The 6733-nt window shown below is 34.1% G+C and overlaps 1 long non-coding RNA gene across 1 annotated transcript; it reads right to left on the reverse strand.

The window, feature by feature from the left end:
- Positions 1 to 3971: 3971 nt before the first annotated feature.
- LOC148295192 (uncharacterized) lies at positions 3972 to 5038 on the reverse strand. The gene is made up of 4 exons (XR_015835529.1): positions 4928 to 5038; positions 4761 to 4829; positions 4485 to 4561; positions 3972 to 4358 (listed from the first exon to the last, which is right to left on the reverse strand). It is a non-coding gene; the product is annotated as an uncharacterized LOC148295192 (long non-coding RNA).
- Between the last annotated feature and the right edge of the window lie 1695 nt (positions 5039 to 6733).

Raw genomic sequence — 6733 nt, forward strand, 5'->3', positions numbered from 1 at the left:
TTGACTTTTGTTTGGCTTATGTATTTAATGACTTGAAGACTTTGTCTAATGGAGGTGATGACTTAGATACTCAATTTGGAGGAAGAAGAAGGCTTTGAAGAATCGGAGCAAGTGATAATAAAAACTTAGAATGGAGTAAATGCACACTATTAAAATATAAATATATAAACCTATCATAAATTAAGTAGAAAATGAACATAAGAGAATAAACTGTATAAATGAAAAACTATGAGATAACTAAATTGGATTAAATTGAAAATACAAATTATTGAAAATAATTGAAGGCTCATAAATTTGAATGTGAAGGACTATGTTAAATTAAAATATAAACACAGAATATTAACTCAGAAAATAATATTAATTGAAAATATTATTGATTGAGGAAGCTTTGACAAACAAAGTAAAAACTTACATAAATCTTAGTTCAGTGAAAGCAAGCAATGCCACGCAGGACACTCACACTCCATATATATATATATATATATATATATATATATATATATATATATCTTTATGTATTTGAAGTTATAATAAAAGAAAATAGGAAAAATTAGTTTCTTTAGTTTACTATATGCATTTAAGTAATATCTTAGCCTTTTTTAATTACATTAATTACTAATTATGTTTTAATTATTATTTTTATTATTGAATAATTGGTATTTAATTATTTTACTAATTTCATAAATTAATAAATAAATAATAAATAATTATTTTAAATTATTTTGTGGACTTTATTTTTGAATTTTTATATACAAAATTAGTTTGTATAGTTTTATATTTGAAATTAAAACATTTAATACTAATATAAATTATAAATAATTTATGAAATTAATTAAAATAATTAATACTAATTATTCACTAAAGAAATAATAAATAAAACATAATTAATAATGAAAATGATTAAATAACTCTAAGATATTATTTAATTACAACAAAGAAAATACAAAAACTATTTATTGACCTAAGGAACTAATGCTATATTTAAAAAAAGAAAATGATACAAGTGTGAATTTTAAATATTATAGCCACGCGAATATAGTGTTAAAATATTCTAATATATTGAAACAATATAGCCGGGCGGCTATACTATTGTTTTTTAAAAAAAATTGAAAAACCGAGTACAGCCGCTCGGCTATACGTTTTCTTTTTTAAAAACAAGGAAAACCGAGTATAGCCGTGCGGATATACTTTTTTTAAGGGAAAAACTGAGTAAAGCCGCGCGGCTATACTATTTGGTTTAAAAACAGCTATATTATGCGAGTATAGCCGCGCGGCTATACTAGATCCCAGCTCCGTATGAACATTTTGTTTTTGGGCTTGCATTTCGATATCAATTTCCTAAATTTTGGGCCGACCGTTATCCTATAATTCAACCCCATCTTCCAGATCATGGTCCAATAAATATACCCAAAGAAACCAAACCAGGGCCTGTGGCAAAATCTGAACCGCCGCATATTTCCAGTATAGCAGCGTCCAGAGCGCACAAGGCTCTGGTGAAGCAGCTTTTCTCTCTTCCCTTCAAATTCCTTCCATCGCAACTTTCCCTCTTCAATATCCGTCTTCCATTTCGCCTAATTCTCTCCATTTTTCCATGAAACCTGATCCATCATTAAAAAATTAGGGCATAGCATAGCACAACGATACCCCAAAACGATGCCGCTCTTCGTTTCCAACGAGGACTTCTCCCGCCACGGAAACGACGCCACTTGGGTGGCGGACAAGGTCGACGCGTTCATCCGCGACTTACAGACGGAGCTAGAGATGTTCAGGGCCCAGAACGACGCCGCTTCTATCACGGCCGAGCAGAAGTACCTATCACTCTCCGATGAATTCTCCAAGCTTGAGTCGCAATACGCGCAGCTTCAGTCCTCCCTCGACCACCGCCTCTCGAGGTCGCCGAACTCCAGTCCCAAAAGCGCCAGCTCCATCTCCAATCGGTACGATGTTCAATGCTGCTTTCAATTATTTTCTCGGTCCTGTTGCTTTCGGCTTTAGGATTTCATATGATGCTATACAACGATTTTAACTGGGAAACCAACCATAATGTTTTATTAATGAATATATATATTCAAAAATAGTTTCTTTCATAAAACTTGAAGATTCAATAGTTATTACATAGTTAACCAATTTTTATTCTACAACAAACATAATTCCTACCAATTAAGTAGTACAATCTTTTCCTAACAAGACCTATGTACTCATAATCCAAGCCTTCCTCATCCAAACATACAAATGATGCATAACTGAAGTCTCCTCCATCATCCCTGTAAATAAATCAAAATAACAGAGAGAGAAACAAAGCTAAGATTATAAACATATAAAATTAGGTGGAAGAGAAATTTTACCATTGGACCATATTTCCATAGAAAACTTGTAAAATGAGCATAAAAAAGACCATCGAGAACCTGCAAAAGGAAAAATATATAAATAAAATGATGGTGAAAAGAGAAGGTAACAAATTTTTAACAACAAAAAAACATATGACTCACATAGAAAATTTGCAAAAGAAAAAGTTATAAATCTGCAAGCTTCCTCCTCATCTCCTAAGAACCAAATCAGAAAATCTAAAAAGAAACCAGAAATATAAAAAAATATGTAAATAAACCAGACAAATCAAGAGAGACAAAATATGAAATCAGGGAGACAAAGAACATACCATAAACGCAAAGAGACTAATCCAGAATTCACTAGCAAGATATAGAAGGGTATTGAGAGATTAGGTGACTTTCAAATCAAACCTTTCATGAGGGTGTTTTAGAGAGCTCAGGAGGGTTTCAAGGAGGAAGAGATAAGGTTTTCAGAGACGGGGGAAAATCTGAAAATTTGTCGAGCGCGAATTCACTTAAGCGGCCTTTTTTTAGCGTGTTTTAAAAGACGACGCTTGTTAATGAAAGATAAGGTTTTCAAAGACGAGGGGAAATTTGAAAATTTGTTGAGCGCGAATTCACTTAAGCGGCCTTTTTTTAGCGTGTTTTAAAAGATGACGCTTTTTTAAAAAAAACCGTCATCTTTACATATAATAGACGACAGTTCTTTCAAAAAAATAGCCATCTTTACATATAATAGACGACGGTTTTTCAAAAAAACCGTCGTCTTTCCATATAATATACGACAGTTCTTTCAAAAAAAAAACCGTCATCTATTATATGTAAAGATGACCGTTTTAAAAAAAAAATGGTCGTCTATTATATGTAAAGACGACAGTTCTTTCAAAAAAACCGTGTCTTTACAACAAAAAAAGGGCCACTTGATTTTTAAAAGACGACGCTTGTCACTAACAAGCGTCGTCTTTTAAAAATCAAGTGGCCTTTTTTTTGTTCAGCGTGTTTTAAAAGACGACGCTTGTTAGTGACAAGCGTCGTCTTTTAAAAATCAATCTAACGCTAGTAGTGTATAAGATGATATATCATGACGGTTTTAAAAACACCGTCGTCTTTTAAAACATAACGACGGTTTTAAGATGCACCGTCGTCTATTTGTGTCGTGGTTTAACTATTTTGTATTAGTGGTAGCAGGAGGATGCGACATAAAGTGGTTAGGACTCTGGCTTAGTGATGTGGTGGCGTTAAAAATGCATCCATGTTGTATGCGGCCCATGAATAGCAAGGATCTTAAGCTAGCGCAACGTTTCTTGGAAAAAGATGCAGTTGTGAAGGAACGTCCACAATGGGATGAGGAGCTGACGCTAATGGTGGAGACCCGCCGCAAAGTAGAAGTTGACGCGTTGTCCCCCTTAGGGAGGAGGAGCTTCTTGTCCAACGTTTATTTTCCAAACAAGATGGGAGAGCAGGATTGGATATGACTCACTCACTAGTACTCTCATATATGGCTATAGCTACCTTAATTATTACTAGGTATCTTCTAAATTATTCTGTTTGGCATGCTCAATATACTATTTCTTTTAATATTTCTGGATGATGATGCATATTGTTTGTTAATTTCTCTTTTATTTTTCTTTCTGCCCAAATAACCCAACAGCCAACGACTTCCTTGCTAAACCCAGCGAGCGTCTGTCTTCTCTTCTCCAATTGCAGCCAACCCAGCAGCCAGCGAGCGTCGTCTTCCTTGCAAAACCCAGCCATACCCTCTCTCCTCCCTCATAATCTCTGCATCTTCTCCACCATCAACTCTCAAACGCTTGCAAAACCCAATTCTCCTCCCTCCTAATCTCTGTTTGGAAATTGCAGCACCATTTTTCTCAAACCTTCAGCTTCATTTGCATTGCATTGGCAGTCCAGTCCCCTTGTCGACATTCTACCTGCATAGGCCGACTCCACTATTTCCTTCATTGGCCAGTCTAAGAATACTTCTTGAACCACACACCAATATTCAGAAAGCTCTCAAAGTCCGATTGCGGCCTGCAGACAGGAGTTGGAATCAGATGGAATTGAAACCCAAGTATGAAATTTTATGAGCTTGATTGTAGTAGTGACTGAAAGACTACTACAACGCAGAAGCAAGTTTGGCTCATGTGTTTACTTTACCTCTCAATGGCATGAGTATCATTAGGAAACACAACGACTTTGACGGGAACTCCTTTCTCTTTCAATGCCCGAGCATACTACAAACAATAAACATCTAGATCACTTTTCTAATTTCACACCATTACAATTGTTTGTGTATTTTATGTTTCATTCACTTTCTACTGCAATGCAGCCAAGAAGAATTGTTATCCAAGCACTTGTTATTGTTGTAAAATCATTTAAATAGAATAAAGTGTTCAATGTGTAGTTCATTAGGAGGGGAACATATTAGCTTACTTGCAACTCGGTAGAAACTGGAACACGAAGATCCTGAGCACCCAAAAGAAAGAGGGTGGGTGTTTTGACCTGCAGAGAGAATAAAAAATAAAAAAGTTAGAAATAGCAAACTCCTTACTAGATAATATCATTCTAAATATTAGCTGTTTTTGGAAAAGGAAGACAACGCTCGCTGGCTGCAATTGGAGAAGAGGAGAAGACGACGCTCTCTGGGTTTAGCAAGGAAGACGACGCTCGTTGGCTGCTGGGTTGGCTGCAATTGGAGAAGAGGAGAAGACAGACGCTCACTGGGTTTAGCAAGGAAGTCGTTGTCTGCTGGGTTATTTGGGCAGCTTTTAATTTTTTTTAATTGTTAAAATTGTCAAATAAAAAAGTTAACAGAGTTAACTCCCTGTTATGTTAGTTGACACGTGTCAGCAAATTAGAGAGGAGACATGGAGGGGACACCAATTTGGGGACAGCGGATCCGCTCTAGTTTACTATATGCATTTAAGTAATATCTTAGCCTTTTTTAATTACATTAATTACTAATTATGTTTCAATTATTATATTTATATTGAATAATTGGTATTTAATTATTTTACTAATTTCATAAATTAATTAATAAATAGTAATTAATTATTTTTAATTATTTTGTGGACTTTATTTTTGAATTTTTATATACAAAATTAATTTGTATAGTTTTATGTTTGAAATTAAAACATTTAATACTAATACAAATTATAAATAATTTATGAAGTTAATTAAAATAATTAATACTAATTATTCACTAAAGAAATAATAATTAAAACATAATTAATAATGAAAATGATTAAATAACTCTAAGATATTATTTAATTACAACAAAGAAAATACAAAAACTATTTATTGACCTAAGGAACTAATGCTATATTTAAAAAAAGAAAATGATACAAGTGTGAATTTTAAATAGTATAGCCGCACGAATATAGTGTTAAAATATTCTAATATATTGAAACAGTATAGCCGGTCGGCTATACTATTTCTTTTTAAAAAATTGGAAAAACCGAGTACCGCCGCATAGCTCTGTTTCTTTTTAGGATTATTCGCAACAATGGTCCCTCAACTATACCCCAAGTTACACTTTGGTCACTCAACTCAAATATTAGTTGCAGAGGTCACTCAATTAGGTGTTTTGTTGCACCGTTAGTCTTACCGTCAAGTCTCTCTAACGGTAGGGACTAATGGTGCAACACAACACCTACTTGAGTGACCAAAATGTAACTCTGAGTATAGTTGAGGGATCATTGCTACAAATAATCTTAACTGAAAAGTCACATTTGCCCATCAATAATCTAAGAGATACTTGCCACATCATCATTTTAAACAGAAAAAGTAACAGACTTGACGGTAGGACTAACGGTGCAACAAAACACTTAATTGAGTGATCTCTGCAACTCATATTTGAGTTGAGTGACCAAAGTGTAACTTGGGGTATAGTTGAGGGACCATTGCTGCGAATAACCCTTCTTTTTAAACAAATTGGAAATACCTAGTATAGCCGCCCGGCTATACTATTTCTTAAAAAAACAAAGGGAAAAACCGAGCATGGTATTCTTTTTAAAAAAATTAAAGAAAACCGAGTATAGCCGATCGTGTATACTATTTCTTTTTCAAAAATTGGAAACCCAGGATAGTTGTTTGGCTATACTGTTTCTTTTTAAAAAAATTTAAAAAACTGAGTACAGCCGCTCGGCCATACGTTTTCTTTTTTTTAAAAACAAGGAAAACCGAGTATAGCCGTGCGTATATACTATTTTTTTTTTTTAAATTTGGAAAAACTGAGTAAAGCCGCGCGGCTATACGATTTGTTTTTAAAAATTAAAAAAACGAGTATAGCCGCGCGGATATACTAAATCCCAGCTCCGTATGAACGTTTTGTTTTTGGGCTTGCATTTCGATTTCAATTTCCTAAATTTTGGGCCGACCGTTATCCTATAATTCAACCTCTGCTT

Source organism: Prunus avium, chromosome 4, assembly GCF_965620075.1.
Source record: "Prunus avium chromosome 4, drPruAviu1.hap1.1, whole genome shotgun sequence".
Taxonomy (NCBI): Eukaryota; Viridiplantae; Streptophyta; class Magnoliopsida; order Rosales; family Rosaceae; genus Prunus; species Prunus avium.